This window comes from Dermacentor silvarum, chromosome 9 (assembly GCF_013339745.2).
Source record: "Dermacentor silvarum isolate Dsil-2018 chromosome 9, BIME_Dsil_1.4, whole genome shotgun sequence".
Lineage (NCBI taxonomy): Eukaryota > Metazoa > Arthropoda > Arachnida > Ixodida > Ixodidae > Dermacentor > Dermacentor silvarum.
Window position 1 is genome coordinate 56,432,093 of NC_051162.1, and position 17,244 is coordinate 56,449,336.

Consider the following 17,244-nt stretch of genomic DNA (forward strand, 5'->3'; position numbering starts at 1 on the left):
GGAAGAACGTAGTTTTAATGCGGCATGCTTGCCGAAAGAAGGTGTACAAAAGAAGCCCCCAACGGCGTGATCCGCAGTCCTTTATAAAGGAACGCCGTGATCAAAGGGCGAGGGAAAACATCAGCGCACATGCGCGAAACAGATTATCGTCCAGAACAGATGAGCCAGACTTGGGCGCCGGCTGATAAGCGGTGCGCAACGCAACAGCCCCTCCCCACGGAAGAGCACCAAGGGGGTAAAGAAGGCTTCACACGCACTGGTTTTTGCAAAAGGTTCATCGAAGACTTCGATGTAACGGCACTTTCGGAGATTTTCGCCAGTTCAGCCGGCTGCGCGCTTGATGGTCAGGTCCGAGGTGCACAGAAGCGCCAAAGTACTTGGCGACCGATGTTCAAGGATCCGGCGAAGTGACGTCTGACCGTCCGAGGACAGATGATTCGGTGCTCGGTTTTCAAGTCGAAGGATGCGTCCTTTACGGATGCGCGCAGGGTCCGGTGGTCTCAGGCCGATGTGCGGAAATGTGGAGTGCATGGCGTGGCAGGAAACTGCAGGCGACGCCGAGGGCACGAATCCCGGGCCAGGGTCCTGGGCATAGGCGATACAGCAAGCACCGCCGCAAACACCGCAAACAACTGCCGAGTGCGGCCAGGCTAGACCCTCATACGCAGAGTGTTTTGGAAACCTTCCAATCGGAACAAAATTGGCTGTCGAGGACTTGCGACAGTTACGGTTCTATGCGAATACTGAATCAAGGCTTTGGTGCCACTAGGCCGACCGGCACCGAGGGAGAGAAAGCCCTGCTGAGACCATCCGCATTTGCGTGCAGCGATCCTCTCTTATGTTTAACCGTAAACGCGTACGGTTGCAAACTGAGGCTCCAACGTAATAATCTACCATTTTTGTTGGACATCTGTTGAAGCCACGTGAGCGGACGATGATCTGTAATGAAAATGAATTCTGCTCCAGCCAAATAACAGGAAAGTTTTTCTACAGCCCAAACGAGGCACGCGCATTCCTTTTCTATGGTACTGTAAGCTTGTTCACGAGCAGACAGCTTTCGGCTGGCATACAAAATGGGATGTTCATGCCCGTGCTCGTCTTCCCGACTCAAAACTACACCTATCCCCTTTTCGCTTGCGTCACACTGCACAAGAAAAGGTTTCGAGTGGTCTGGGCTCGCCAGGACGGGCTTTGCGGTGAGAGCTACCTTCAAAGAATTAAAGGCCGCTTGTTTTGCTTCGTCCCATTGCACACGTGTAGGAGCGTCTTTTTTCAGCGAATCTGTAAGGGGGCTAGCAACCTGCGAGAAACACTTGATATAGTGTTGGTAGTAGCCTACCATCCCTAAGAAAGTACGGAGCTCAGTTTTCGTTTTCGGCTGAGGGAATTCCTTGATTGGCAGAACCTTTAAATCAAGTGGACTTCGATGTCCTTGACCTAATCTGTGACCTAGGTAGCAGACTTCTGAGCGACCTAACTTGCACTTCTGGGCTTTTAAAGTTAGGCCAGCCTCGCCAAGGAGACTTAGAACCTCCTGCAAATGGTTCACGTGCTCCGGCCAAGTATTTGAGAATACTGCGATGTCGTCGAGATACGGTAGTGCGAATGCCTCCGCTCCAGCTAGCACTTGATCCATGAGTCTCGAAAAGTCGAAGGGGGCATTTTTAAGACCGAAGGGAAGAACCAAAGGCCGGAACCTGCCGAAAGGCGTCACGAAGGCAGCCAATTCACTCGCTCGCTCTGTTAGCGGCACTTGCCAGTACCCCCGCACTAAATCGAGCGTAGAGATAAACTTAGCTTTGCTCACCTTTTCAAGGCAGTCTTCTATGTGCGGTAAGGGATACACTTTAACAGTTACAGAGTTAAGCTTACGGTAATCGATACACGGCCGCGGTTCTTTACCGTTAGCTTCTACAATTATCATTGGCGACATGAAGCTTCCTTCACCTCGTTCGGCCACTTTAAGCTCTAGCATTTGATCAACTGCCTCCCTCATCAATTTTTCATGGCGCGGTGAACATCTGTAAGCTTTACATCTCCTGTTGTGCAACGTTGGGTTGTTCGCTTCTGGTGTAAGCTCAATATCATGAGTCGTCAGAGTGGTACGACCGGGTACCTTTGAGAACACGTGTCTGTGCTCAGCTATCAAATTTGTTAAATCGTCAAGCTGGCTTTCACTTAGAGCAGCACTGTCTGCTGTCAAATTAAGGATTTCATCCACAGAAAAACAAGTCATGTCACGGGGAATGTCAGGAAGTTCAGCTTCTACTTCTTCAGGTTGATTTAACACCAAATTCACAACCGGCACACGTTCTACATAGGGCTTCATGAGGTTGCTGTGATAGATACGTATTTCTTTCCTACGACCTGGCAGTTTAACAACGTAAGTTGTGTCTGAAAGTGTGTTGTATCGTACCGGGGCCTTCCCAGTGTACCTCCAACTTGTTAGCTTTAGAAGTACGCAACATGAGCACCTTCTGCCCTTCGTGAAACTGGCGCACACTGCTGTTTTTGTCGTAGCGTTTTTTTGCTTTTGTCCGAGCTTCAAGCATATTAGCTTCCACTAGAGCCTGCGTGTCGTATAGGCGCTGCAGTAGGTTGCAAACGTACTCGACCACAGTCGGGTCGCTACCCTTCTCTTCCCAGTTTTCACGAATTAGCCTAAGCGGGGAGCGCAGCGCCCTCCCGTACACGAGCTCCGCTGGGCTAAAACCTGTCGATTCATGTGCCACCGAACGTAAGGCAAAAAGCATAGCTGGTAACGCGGCGTCCCATTCTTTTTTTTTCTCATAGCACAAAGCCCGCAATACCCGCTTCATTACAGAATGAACCCTCTCTACACTGTTGCTTTGCGGATGTTGAATAGAACTGTGGTGTATCTTGATACCGCACCTGTTAAGAAAGGTCGTTGTTAACTCGCTCGTGAAGACACTGCCGAGATCCGACTGTATTTCACTCGGAAAACCCACGCGGGAAAATATCAAAAGGAGGGCGTCTACTATTTCTGCTGATGCAAGACAGCGCAGCGGCATTGCCTCAGGAAATTTAGTTGCAGGGCACACCATCGTTAAAAGATATTTATATCCCGACTTCGTCACTGGCAAGGGCCCCACAATGTCCACTACGACTCGACGAAACGGCTCAGTAATAATAGGAACTGCAGTCATAGGGGCCTTGTGTTTCTCGTGTGGTCTCCCAGTTCGCTGACAAACGTCACAACTACGAACAAACTCCTCCACATCTTTAAAACAGCCTGGCCAGTAATACTCGCTTAGCAGCCTCGCTTTTGTCTTGGTAATTCCGAGATGACCAGACCAGCCTGCCCGATGGGAAAGTTCCAGTATGTTCTCGCGGTACTTTAGAGGGACCACGATTTGGTCAGCGCTTGCGCCTTTCTTGCCCCGAAAGTCGCGGTACAAAACGCCATTTCTTTCATGGAACGAGCCACTGCCTGCACCTTGCTTAGCGACGCTTTGACGGCATTTTGTCAAGGTTAAATCCGTTTTCTGTTCTTCGATCAACGTGGCTTGTCGACGGTAGATAACGCCTGAAAATCGCAACTCGTGGGTGGAATGAAACACGGTGCCTGTTCGCCTTCCTCGTGGGCGGATTCATGCGTGTCTGAGCTTGCCTCATCGCCATTATCTGATTGACCCCGTTTTTGATCCTCGGCACTGACAACGCGTGACGACGGCTCTTGGTGAGCGGCAGTTTCTTTCGCCATCGACCTCGTGACAACCATTACAGGGTTCATATCAAGTGTTACGCCTGCATTCAGCAATTCGTTTGCCGTTCTGTTTGATAGCAAATATGGACACTGAGGCATTACGTTATCCGAGACAGCTGCTTCGGTCTTAATTTCACCGAACGCCCCTTTCAATGTTACGTTTGCTACTGGCAAGCTCAGGGTGCCTTCTTCCAAGGCTTGCCTTAAGCACACGTAATCACCTGTGAAGTCACCAGAATTTACTAGGGAAGAGTGCACCACGTCATACGTTGCACCTGTGTCGCGCAAGACCTTACATTCTCGGCCGTTAACTTCCATGTCATGTAGGTAAGGTTAAAGCAAATCTTCGCCCTGCCCCATAACGAACTGTATCGGCGATACCTTTGGAACGCGACACCCCGCAGCTACGTGTCCTGGTTTCTGGCATTTGAAGCACACGATAGGCTTCCGCGCCTCAAAAGATTGGTTTAACTGTGAATCCAAAGATTCCTGCTTTGTGGTATTGTTATCTTTCTTCTCAGATTTTCTAAATTCCTTCTGCTCTGCTGTAGAGCCTCGTGCGCCTCGCATGTTTCTTTCTGCGTCAAAAGAACGGCGTTTTGCGCAGTAGTCATCTGCATACTCTGCTGCCTTGCGGGCCGTCCTCACATCTGGCTTATCGAGAATCCATTCCCTCAGTTTTTCAGGAAGCGTCGAGCAAAATTGCTCTAGGCAGATTTCCTCAAACATTTTTGCGTTGTCCTCGAACGCGTCAGCACCTTTTAGCCAATTTTCTTGGAAGCTTGCTAGCCTGTACGCGAACTCTGAGTAGCTTTCGTTCGGCTTCTTAACCGATTTCCTAAACTTAAGCCGGAAAGCTTCAGGCGACAACTTGTACTTTGCTAACAAGGCCCTTTTTACGTCCTGGTAACATTCCGCTTCTTCGGCATTTAACCTAGCTAGAGTTTCTGCGGCTTCCGCCGGCAACAAACTCAGAAGTCTTTGAGGCCAGGACGTCAGCTCAAAGCCCATTCTTGTGCAAGTGCGCTCAAAGTTTGTCAAAAAGAGCCCCAATTCACTACCAATAACAAAAGGCTGAAGAAAACCTCTCATGTCATAATTGACGGCTCTCGGCTCTGCCTCAGTGGTCAGAGACCGCTTTAGCTGCTCCAATTGGCATTGTTTTAGTTCCTCCTCTCTTTCTCTCACTTTGCGTTTCCTCTGCACTTCATCAACTGCTTCAGCAATTTCGTCGGCACTCGCCCCACAGGCTGAAATTTTGCCCACAATTTCGGGTTTCCGAATAGCTTTGCTAAGCTCTAAGCCGAGCTCGTCTGCTACGGCCAACAAATCTACCTTTAGCAAGCTATTCAAATCCATGTTCACTACCGTAACTGTGACAAAAGTCCTCTAAGCCGCCTTTCCTATTTCCCTGACTGGAAATTATAACACTCGGCGTACCAGAGTACAAAGCCAAAGCCTCACCGACTGCTGCCGCAGCGCTCCCGGGGGTCCGCCATCCCACCGCTGCCACCAGCTGTTACGTTTGGCCGAGTTCGGTTCCAAGCCGGGAGAAGAAGACGCCGGGAGAAGGAAGAACGTAGTTTTAATGCGGCATGCTTGCCGAAAGAAGGTGTACAAAAGAAGCCGCCAACGGCGTGATCCGCAGTCCTTTATAAAGGAACGCCGTGATCAAAGGGCGAGGGAAAACATCAGCGCACATGCGCGAAACAGATTATCGTCCAGAACACATGAGCCAGACTTGGGCGCCGGCTGATAAGCGGTGCGCAACGCAACAAGGTTCAGCTGGAATAAAAGAGGGAATTGCAGGAATGCTTGCAGTTTATGTTGGGCGCAAAAATATGAGTTATTAGCAGAGAAATTCGTAAACAAAGACCAACTATCTTTTCCTCAATTTCTCTCACACAAGACTGAGCGCTCACGCACTGTCGTCACGGATTTCATTGCTCTCAGCGAATCAGAGGGCGCCATGATACGTCACCGCTTGCAGAGACGGCTGAGGCACTCGCTCCATCATAGGCTGCATGGCCGCTGCGTTTGCGCTTGGTGCGACCTTTGCTAAAGTGTTCTGTGGCCGCGATGGATACCGTTGCTGACGCTGAACCTTGCAACGAAGAGCTCGCCAGGGAAGCAGGACTGCATTTGAGCGACTTCAGTGAAACGGAGCACGAAATGATCCTCCCTGCTCGCGCGGTAGGTGTTTCCGCGCACGATGGCGGTGAGCAGCCAGCCGCGCCGACGGATAGTGAAGCCTCGTTTTCGTCGACGGAAGGGGAGGCGGCCGGTCCGCCCGGCGACGATGTTCCCGACACAACAAGCGTAGAAAGTTGCGCGCGAACTTGGTATGGTTTTTCTCGTGTCTTTTTTCAATGACATTCAGCACTCACCAAGCCGCCAGTTTCCTATGCGAAAACACCCGTGTACTTAGATTTAGGTGCACGTTAAAGAACCCCAGGTGGTCCAAATTTCCGGAGTCCCCCACTACGGCGTGCCTCATAATCAGAACTGGTTTTGGCACGTAAAACCCCATAATTTAATTTAATTTCGCCAGTTTCCTGCTACAGGGTTATCAGTAGGGGATTTGATGAAGGCGACATTGATGGGACAGCTGCTCGAGAAAGGAATGGCCTCTGGGGCACGCCAAGATACTTCCCGAGGGCAGGATTATATACATAACCCGATGGCGAGAAATGCAGACAGCACACCATCGGTTTCTGTGGTTGTTTTGCCGTTTTATTATCGGAAGAGCACTGAGCCATTGCGAACGCCGGGGCTCATCGCGCGGCTCCACATGAAAGGACAAAGTCGGGTCAACACTGCCGCTGCCCCTTAGCAAGCGCCTTGCGCCGTTGATACAGCCCTCAACACTACACAGACGAGGCATTTTCTGGCTGTTTCCCGCGAAGTCAACGTTTTTCGAGTCACGCAACACGCAACCAAACACTGCAACACTGTAGAGCGGAAAAGGCGCGCGCGATTATGCATGGAGCAAAAACGAAACTACGAAACTATCACGACCGCATGTAGCGCCACGCCATTTTTGTAGCGTTAGCTACACTGGCCTAGCCAAGCCCGTTTCGCGCGGCACATCAAGAGCTGTGCTGCGCATGCGCAAGGATCAGTGATGTCACACGGCTTGCGCACCGGAGCCACCGGAGCCGGCACCTCTCGCGCACTCCGCCGCCGCCGCGCGCGACTCACCGCCGCCGGTCTGCGCATTCCAGAGGAGTGACGTCGTAGCCGTGGTAGACGCACTGGCGCCGGCGCGCGCTCGCTGTGCAGTTGCCGTCTGACATTGCGCTGGAGCCGCTGCGCTTCTGACTGGCGTTTGTCAGTGTGGTATAGCCATGGAGAAGGAGAGCGCAAATGCTGCTCAACAGCGCAGAAGAACGGATAAACTTGACTCATCGGATCCCGAAGTAGTTGCCTGGCAATTAGCGGTTGAGCGTAGGAGGAATGAACAGAAGAAGGCTAAACGTGCTGCGGAGACACTCGAGCAAAGGGACGAACGTCTAGCAAAGCGGCGTCGCCAGGAGGCTGAGCGACGTGCCCGACCACCCCTGCAGCAACAACAAAACGCCGTCGATGACGTCAAGGCTCGCCGATCGACAGAATATACTGTGAAACTCAGCGAAAGCGCCAGTGCGACTCGGACCTTCCAGACGGACTTCGTAAACAATCCGTTTGGATATGTGTACGACGTGTGCGAAAGACTATGGCACATGAAAGACTTGACGCCACTGAGTAGTGCCATGCGTGAAACGTTGAGTTTAGCGGCGGCGCCTCAGTGGGCTGAAACCGTGGCGCGGATTTGTACAACGTGCAAGAACTTTTTTGTTAAGCAGAAGATTCCACTCTTTAGCGTTACCAATCCTTGACAATCTAGACAACCAAGAAAGCTAAGAATAATCAGCTGAACCTTTGCTAACGCTACGTATATCCTGGCATAGCCGAGCTAAGCCACTGCAACTTTTTTCTTATTACTTATTTAATTTTGCCCTGAACTTGTACGTCCTCGCTTGAAACGGCCTAAAAAGTTGGCAAATGCTGTTTATGTACGTTTAAGGTGTATTTCATTTTGTGTTTTATTAAGAGCGATAAATCGCTTTCGGTTAATCGCGGACGGGCTGCGTTTGTGATCTCCGACGTCACGAACGTGTAGTGCGTCAAATTCGAAGGGGCGTCAGCACCTATCCTTCAGTTTTTCGCCATTTTCTCGCTTAATAAACCTCTGTTCGCAGTAAGAATGGTATGTCTGTGATCGTGATAGGACACTCTACCAGTAAAGCTGAACTTCCGGTTTCTCTTTAGTGTCCCTTTAACCTTACCATCTAGGAGCGTGAGGACATTCATACTGAATTTAACGAATGTAAGGCGCCCTCCGACTCTGAAATCCGCCTTGAAGAAATTGTACAACACTCGCTAAAAGCGGAAGCTCTTAAATCCGAATAGGAAGACGAGCTAAAGGGGCTGCTAGGGGGAATACCTCGGCAGATTAAGCAATTCACAACATAGAACCGAACTAACAACGCATGAAATAGACCTAAACGGATCTGTACTGAACTGAATTGAAATCAAATAAAATCACTGAAACCTTAAGATTAAGCCTTACATAGTGTATATACGCCAGGGAGAAATTCTGGAGGCCGAGATACAGCGCGTCCTACAGTTGCGAGTTATCGAGCCCACCAGGACTGCTTGCAAGTCTCCGCTAATATTTGTGGAAGCATACCTTAATTATTGTACTTCGTCTGTGTGTGGACTACAGGAAGGTAAATGCCATCATCCTTCATTCTCAGTCCTATATTTATGTCCACTGCAGGACGAAGGCCTCTCCCGGCGATCTCCAATTACCCCTGCATTGCACTACCTGATTCAAACTTGTGCGTGTAAATTTCCTAATTTCATCCCCCCACCTAATCTTCTGCCGTCCTCGACTGCGCTTTCCCTCTCTTGGTATCCATTGGTATCCACCGGTTACCCATCCTACAAATTAAATGGCCTGCCAAGTTCCATTTTTTTTTCTCCTAATGTCAATTCGAATATCGGCTATCCCCATTTGCTCTCTGATCCACACCGCTCTCTACCGGTCTCTTAACGTTAGGCCTAACATTTGTCGTGATGTCGCTCTTTGTGCGGTCCTTAACTTGTTCTCGAGCATCTTTGTTAACCAAGTTTGTGCTCCATATGTTAGCGCCGGTAGAATTCAATGATTGTACGCCTTCCTATTCAACGCCAGTGATAAGCTCCCTGTCAGTATTTGGCAATGCCTGCCGTATACAATCCAACCCAATTTTATTCTTCTGCAAATTTCTTTCTCATGACCTGGGTCCCCTGCGAGTAGCTGACCTAGATAAACGTATTCATTTACTGACTCAAGAGTATGGCTGGTGATCCTGCATTCGTGTTCCCTTGCCAGGCTATTGAATATTATTTTTGTATTCTGCATATTCATCTTCAACTCCACTCTTATACTTTCTCGGTTAATGTCCTCAATTATTTGTTGCAATTCGTCCCCATTGTTGCTGAATAGGACAATGTCATCTGCTAATCGGAGGTTGCTGAGATATTCGCCGTTCATATTCACTCCTAAGCCTCCCCAGTCTAAGAGCTTGAATACTACTTCTAAGCATGCAATGAGTAGCATAGGAGGGATTGTGTCTCCTCGCCTGAACCCTTTCTTGATAGACAACTTTCTACTTGTGTTGTGGAGAGCCAAGGTAGCTGTGGAATCTTTGTAGATATTTACGAAGATGTTCACGTATGCCTCCTGCACTCCTTGATTACGCAATGCCGCTATGACTACTGCTATCGCTACTGAATCAAATGTCTTTTCATAATCTATGAAAGCCATAAAGAGAGGTTGATTGTACTCCGCAGATTTCTCGATTACCTGATTGATGACATGGATATGATCAATCGTAGAATATCCCTTCCTGAAGACAGCCTGTTCTCTCGGTTGACTGAAGTCAAGTGTTGCCTTGATTCTATAGGCAATTTCTTAGTGAATATTTTATACAATACTAAAAGCAAGCTAATGGGTCTATAATTCCTAATTTCTTTAAAGTCTCCCTTCTTATGGATTAGAGTAATGTTGGCGTTCTTCCAGCTTTCTGGTACACTTGAAGTCGTGAGGCATTTTGTATGAAGAGCCGCAAGCTTTTCAAGCATGATATCTCCTCCATCTTTGAATAAATCAACTGTTATTCAATCTTCTCCTCCAGCTTTTCCCCTGGTCATGTCTTTCAAGGCCCTTCTAACTACATCGCTAACTACTACTACTTCTTCGAATGAAAGTAGCTTGGCTGCTCTGGGCACTGTACAGGCCATTATAGAATTCTTACACTGCTTTTAATATGTCATCGAAATTTCTCAGGATATTACCCTGCTTATCTTTCAATGCATACATTTTGCCTTGTCCTATGCCAAGTTTTCTTCACACTGATTTCATGCTGCGTCCATATTTTACTGCTTCCTCAATCTTTTCCACATTATAGTTTCGAATATCCCTTACTTCTTGTTGATCAGTTTCGACAGTTCAGCGAATTCTATCTGATCTCTCGAGTTTAACACTTTCTTGTTTTGCCGTTTTTCATTAGGTCCTTTGTTACTTGGGAAAGCCTACCTACTGCTTGCATTCATGCCATACCTCCCACTTCAATTGCTGCTACTGAGGTCAGCCTAGTAGCGGTTTCATTCATTACCTTCATGTCTTCATCCTCCTGTTCTAAAGCTGCATATTTGTTCGCGAGCACCAGCCTAAATTGATCTGCTTTTACCCTTACTTCATCTAGGTTGACCTGTTTCTTCTTGACTAACTTTATTCTTTCTCTCTTCCAATTGAGAGAAATACTCGACCTCACTAACCTATGGTCACTGCACTTTACCCTACCTAACACTTTTACATCCTGCGCTATGCTGGGATCGGCAGAGAGTATGAAATCCATTTCATTTCTTGTTTCTCCATTAGGGCTTTTTCAGGTCCACTTCCTGTTGCTGCGCTTCCTGAAGAAGGTATTCATTATTCGGAGCCTCTTCCTTTCCGCGAATTCTAACAATATATCTGGTCTAGTGTTCCTAGAATCGATGCCGTAGTTGCCAATTGCTTGCTCACCAGCCTGCTTTTTCCCCACGTTTGCATTGATGTCGCCCATGACTACAATATACCTAGTTTGCACCTTGCTCATTGCTAATTCAACATCTTCATAAAACTGTTATATTTCTTCATCATCGTGGCTGGAGGTTGGGCCGTAGGACCTTTCTTGGACCTTTCTATTCTGCTTTATTGCGACGACTCCTACCCTCTCATTAATACTGTAGAATTCATCAATGTTGCTCGCTATCTCCTTATGGACTAGAAATCCTACTCCGAATTCTCTCTTATCTGGAAGACCTCTGTAACAGAGGATGTGGCCGTTATTCAGTACTGTACAAGCCTCACCAGTCCTTCTAACCTTACCAAAGCCAATAATATACCAGGTAATACCTGATGATTCTTCAAATTGCCCTGCTAAGCTAGCCTCACTCGATACCGTAGGCGTGTTAAACATTGCCAGGTTCTGTTTCCGTAAGGTGTCTCAATTAAATTGCTTCATAAGCTAGGAGCTGTGTTTAAATCTTACAAAATGTTAGCATGGATTAAAGCCTATATATACCTTACAAATCGCCATCAGTTTGTTACTGTAAAGAAATCAACCTCTTATGTAACAGCTGTCAATTCTGGCATCCCACAGGGATCCGTTCGTGGTCCCCTTTTCTCTTTCTCATATATAACTGACATCATCACAATCTATCCCTTAAAATCAGGCTTTACACTGACGACTGTGTGCGGTAGGATGAAATATGTACTGAAGAAGGCTAATTCAAGTTAAACAGAGATTTTAATAATGTAGTTGAACGGTGTAAACAAAGGCAAATTTGATCTAATTTTGAAAAGACGGTATATATGCGAATAACATTAAAAATACTAACTCAACCCTTCCACTGGGTTTTAGATGGAATACCAGTGAAGCTCTACTATAGTGGGAATTATGTATTTCCAATTATGACTGTGATGTTGTAATTGGTTATTTGAACTAATAAAGAATGAGAAACATATATGATCCGGTGGTTTTCACTTATTTAATGACCACAGGGACGATGGCCTTATGGTCGCTACGGTACGCCGCCATAGAATGTACGGCAAAGGTTGGCACATTCTTCATAAACACGTTACCAACGCAGCGCGCGTTCGGTGCGAGCGCGGGCAAAACGCCGGCGCCGTCAACAACAGTTCTATGCGTTGTTTGTGTGCACACAACCCCTGTCAAAACGCTGGCGTGAGCAAGCGCACCAGCAGCAGCGAGCAAAGGCTCATGTGGTCTATCCTTCAACGGAAACTGAGCAGCGAAAGCACAGCGCATACAAAGGAAGGAGCCGTGTTGCAGATCGCTTTCAAGATACGGTGCGCGGGACCGCCCGGCACCGCGCAAAGTACGTTTCTCGCAGAGCAGACGCCGCAACCCCTCGCTCCCGCGCTGCCTTCCCACTGTCCTCCTTTCGCGTGGGGGATTGAGTCGCCAGTTCCCCTTGCGCCCGGTCGCAAGATACGCATTGGGTGCCGCAGCTAAACATCGCCCCCCCTCCCTCCTTTCCCCCCATGGCCTTTCGCGAGACGGAAGAAGTGACGTTTGCTCTCCGCCGTGCGTTCGCTCCCCATGAAAGCGCGCGTCTCTCGCGCGTTTTCACTCGCACATACAGCATACGGCCAATGAGAGTATTTTTCTACATCCGGACGCGAGCATCGAAGATTGAGCCCTTAACAGCTTCGCTGTACCACTACTATATCGCTATGGCACAAAAATTTTTTTTATAGGTAACGCAGTATAATTCCCTTGGCTTGTACATAACTAAGCATCTTTCCAGGTCAAAACACCTTGCCACAGCAATCTGCCGCCGCAAGTTGTTTTTTCTAAGAGGCGTATTAAAATTCTCCACAACAACAGAACATGTATTGGATACAAAACACTCGTTCGTCCCGTTTTGGAATCGGCTGTAGTTATATGGGACCCATTTACTAAAATCGATATTCGAAAGCTAGAAAGCTTACAAAAAAAAAGAAGTTCGATTCATCTGCAATACATATGGGCGTACTTCAATTACTAACATCTTTTCTCGGAGTGGCTTGCCTTCCATAACTGATAGAAACCGTGTATGACGGTTAAAATTCTTTTTCCAACTAATATATGGTCGCTACAACATCGACACGTCTCACATCTCACCTATACAACCGGTAACGCTACCACACACAGACACTCACTAACTGCAACTCCAGTTACAACACCCGTCAATGCTTCAAGTATTCCTTTTTTTCCGAAAACCATAGCAGATTGGAATACGCTGGCCGATAAATCTGTAATACTGGACTCATTATCCCTTTTCGAGACATATCTTTAATGAAAGGCTTTTTGCGCTTGCTGAGATCGTTTGCGATATCACAGATTGTATCACTTGAATATCGCTGAACTAATAATGCTTGACAACTTTTTTTAAGCCCTTATGTGAAGAAACTCTTAAGTGTGCAGTTCCCCGTTTTTTTTTTTTTGTTTTGTTTTTTTTACGCGATAGCGTTAAGGGCCTCGTGTCGTAGAAAATCTGGCGTCGGTGTAAGCAACGGCGTCTGGCGGAAATAATCATGCCGATCCACATCATCCCGAACAACCCCGACCGGGCCCTTCGCGTGGCGCAAAGCGTTAGTGAACAAAAATTGAATTTCTCTAAGAAAAATCCGTCACAAAAATTGGAGGACGCTTAAGCTTAGCTTTTAAGAGTGGAACGCGATAGCATTTAAAGATCCCTGACTGCTTCTCACGCTTCCAAAGAATTGCAGCTTAAGTAACTGTAATGGTTACCTGGAAACAATGGCGGCGAACGCTATGCACGAAGGCAAGCTTTCTGGTAAAAACGCGGCCTCTTGCGTGGGGCGATGCCGGAGATATTGCACAGCGGCGCCAAAAAATGGGATAATTTTCATTGTTCCGTTTTTTTTCTTACTTTTAATATTTCAGTCTGAGAAGATTTAACATAAAAGGCATGCGCTGGGGGGTGTTTTGTTTCATGTCATTTGTTTGTGGATTGTCATTCTCAAAATTCCGAGGGATAGCTTTGCCAAGAATGCAAGACAAGGTATGAGCAACATTATTGGTATAACGGTGTGGGCAATATAACCCGCATATACCGCATGTCATATAAGAAAGCGTGGCATATACATGTACCAAAATATTGTTACGGACCGCCTCCTTGCATTAAGGAAGAAGACGACGATCGCCGAAAAACGCTGCGCGTGTTCAGCCATCTTGGCCATCTCTGCCAACAATCCCTGTCGATAAATACTATCCCTTTTTCGTCTATTTGACGCCCCGTCACACATTGGTGGGAGGTGCGGGGTATTCTCGCCAGACGACGGAGCTCCGAAGCGGTCGGCGCTGCGGTGCGACCACCATGGCACACCAACCGGAATCTGCTTCTGCGCCGCGGACACCGATTGTAGTCGTCCAACCCCGAGACCCTGGAATGTTCAACGGCACCGATGGTATCGACGTTGAGGAATGGCTCACGCTATACGAACGGGTGAGCGATTCCAACCACTGGGACCTGACAGTCATGCTGGCCAATGTGGTGTTTTATCTTAGTGGAACGGCGAATTTGTGGTATGACAATCACGACAGCCGACTTCGGAAGCTGGGATACATTCAAACAAAAGCTCCGTGACCTGTTCGGTAACGCCTCCAGTCGAAAAATCATTGCGAAGCAACAGCTGTCAACTCGCGCCCAGACGTCCACGGAATCGTATTTGTCTTACATACAGGATGTGCTGGCGCTGTGCCGTAAAGCTGACAGTAACATGTCAGAGTCTGACAAGGTTGGCCACGTCCTGAAGGGATAGCGGACGACGCATTCAATCTGCTCATGTGCAGAAATTGTGCTACCGTCGATGCCATGATCGAGGAGTGTCAGCGCTTCGAGCAGGCTAAGAGCCGCCGTATTGAACGACCATTCGCCCGGCTTCCCAACACCGCTGCAACGTCTTCGTGTGAAGAGCGGCCGCCATCTAACCTTTCACCGCCGTCGGCCGAATTGACGAGGATTGTCCGTCGTGAAATCGAGGCAATGGCTCCCGCTAGCCTCTTTACCAACTCTAACGCCGGCGACTCGAGCACACCAGCGGTTTCGCTAGTCCAAGCCATCGTGCGAAACGAACTCGCGAATCTCGGGGTTCACGCTGCTTGCGCCGTTGTCAGCCCTACATCCGCTTCCGGGGCCCCGACATCGTTCCCTCGATATCCGCGGTTCGCTCCACGATCGCGAAACCCTGCTGATTGGCGAACTGAAGACGATCGGCCTATCTGCTTTCACTGCCGCCGTGTCGGGCACGTTGCTCGCTACTGTCACAACCGCTGGTCGTTCCCGCAACGTACTCCATCCTTTGGCCATGCTCGCCGCCTTGATCGCAGCCCTTTTGAGCCACTATCTACAGCACACCCCTACAATCCTGACGCTGCCACGACATGGTCCAGCCGCGCGCCGTCACCTAGAGGTCACCAGTCGCGTTCGCAACCGTACCGCCGTCCGTCCTCCCGCTCCCCGCCACCTCGCCGCGCCCCGTCGCCGAGCAACCGTGGCTCCTTCACTCCGGAAAACTAAACGATGCAGCGCCAGGAGGTAACACTGCATCTACGACTCTGCCCGAAAACCCTCTAGTTACTCTGCCGACTCGACGCTGTGTGTTGGACGTTGACGTTGATGGCGTGACGATTTCTGCACTTGTCGACACCGGGGCTTATATTTCCGTCATGAGCTCTGGTCTTCGCCGTCGCCTAAAAAAGGTGGTCACACCTGCTGTTTCCCACGTTGTAAGAGTGGCCGATGGAGGAACTCCCACCATCCTTGGCATGTGCACCGCCCGCGTCACAATCGCCAGTCACCCAACTACTGTTTTATTTGCCGTTCTTGAACAATGTCCATACGACGTTATTCTTGGTCTGGACTTTCTCGCGACTCATTCTGCCCTAATTGACTGTGCAACTGGCCTCCTGCAGCTCGAACTACCTCACCTAGCCGATGCCCCAACCACCCCTTCGGCACGTCTCTGCTCTCTCGACTATGTGCGCATGCCCCCGCAAGCCGCCATGTATATCGCCATGGTCTCGAGCCCTCCTGTCGCTGATGGCAATTACGTGCTATCCCTGGTAACGGACGTTCTGCTCGCCAAGAACGTCGCCATGCCTAACACCCTCGTGACCGTCACCGGCAACCGCATCGCCATTCCTATTTTAAACTTCAGCGCCTCTCCTCAACTGATTCCGGCAGGCATGTCACTCGCCGCCATCACTGCTGCCGAAGACTGCGAGATTTGTGCGTTGGATCCCACCCGTTCCTCCAGTTCGTCCTTCCTTTGCACCACAACCAGTTCGCCGCGCGATGTCTTTGTCAGAATGATCCCTGATGACCTTCCTTCTGATCAAGCTACTGACCTTCGCCGCCTCTTTTGAGTCTTACCACGACATTTTCGACTTCGACGATCGTTCTCTGAGCCAAACGTCTGTTGTCCAACATCGCATCGACACGGGGAACGCGAGCCCTATCCGTCGCCGTCCCTATCGTGTCTCCCTCGCCGAACGTCGTGTGATCCAAGGCGAAGTTGACAAAATGCTCACAAAAGGCGTTATCGAACCTTCTTCCAGTCCGTGGGCGTCCCCTGTGGTGCTAGTAAAAAAGAAAGGCGGCAGCTGTCGCTTTTGTGTTGACTACCGACACTTGAACAACATCACACGCAAGGACGTCTACCCTCTGCCCCGAATCGATGACGCCTTGGCCTGCCTTCACGGCGCCACGTACTTTTCCTCCATCGACCTACGCTCCGGATACTGGCAGATTACCGTTGATGCCATGGACCGTGAAAAGACTGCGTTCGTCACACCGGATGGACTTTACCAATTCAAGGTTATGCCTTTTGGATTGTGTAATGCCCCCGCGACCTTCGAGCGAATGATGGATTCTCTCCTTCGGGGCTATAAGTGGTCTACGTGTTTATGTTATCTAGATGACGTGATTGTATTTTCGCCTACGTTTGAGGACAACCTAGCCCGCCTGTCGGCCATTCTTGATGTGTTTCGCCGCGCTGGCCTACAACTCAACTCCTCCAAGTGTCGTTTCGCTCGGCGTCACATCACCGTTCTCGGACACCTTGTTAGTGCTAGCGGTGTCCAACCTGACCCCGACAAGGTGCGTGCCGTCCGAGACTTTCCTATTCCTCGCTCAGTTAGCGATGTACGGAGCTTTGTCGGCTTGTGTTCCTACTTCCGCCGCTTCGTCAGGAATTTTGCCGACATTGCCCGGCCGCTTACTGACCTACTCAAGAAGGACATCTCTTTTTCCTGGGGTCGTGCACAAGCTGCCGCATTCACCCCCCTTGTCAGTTTACTGACTTCACCGCCCATTTTGGCGCATTATGACCCGTCGGCCCCTACAGAAGTTCG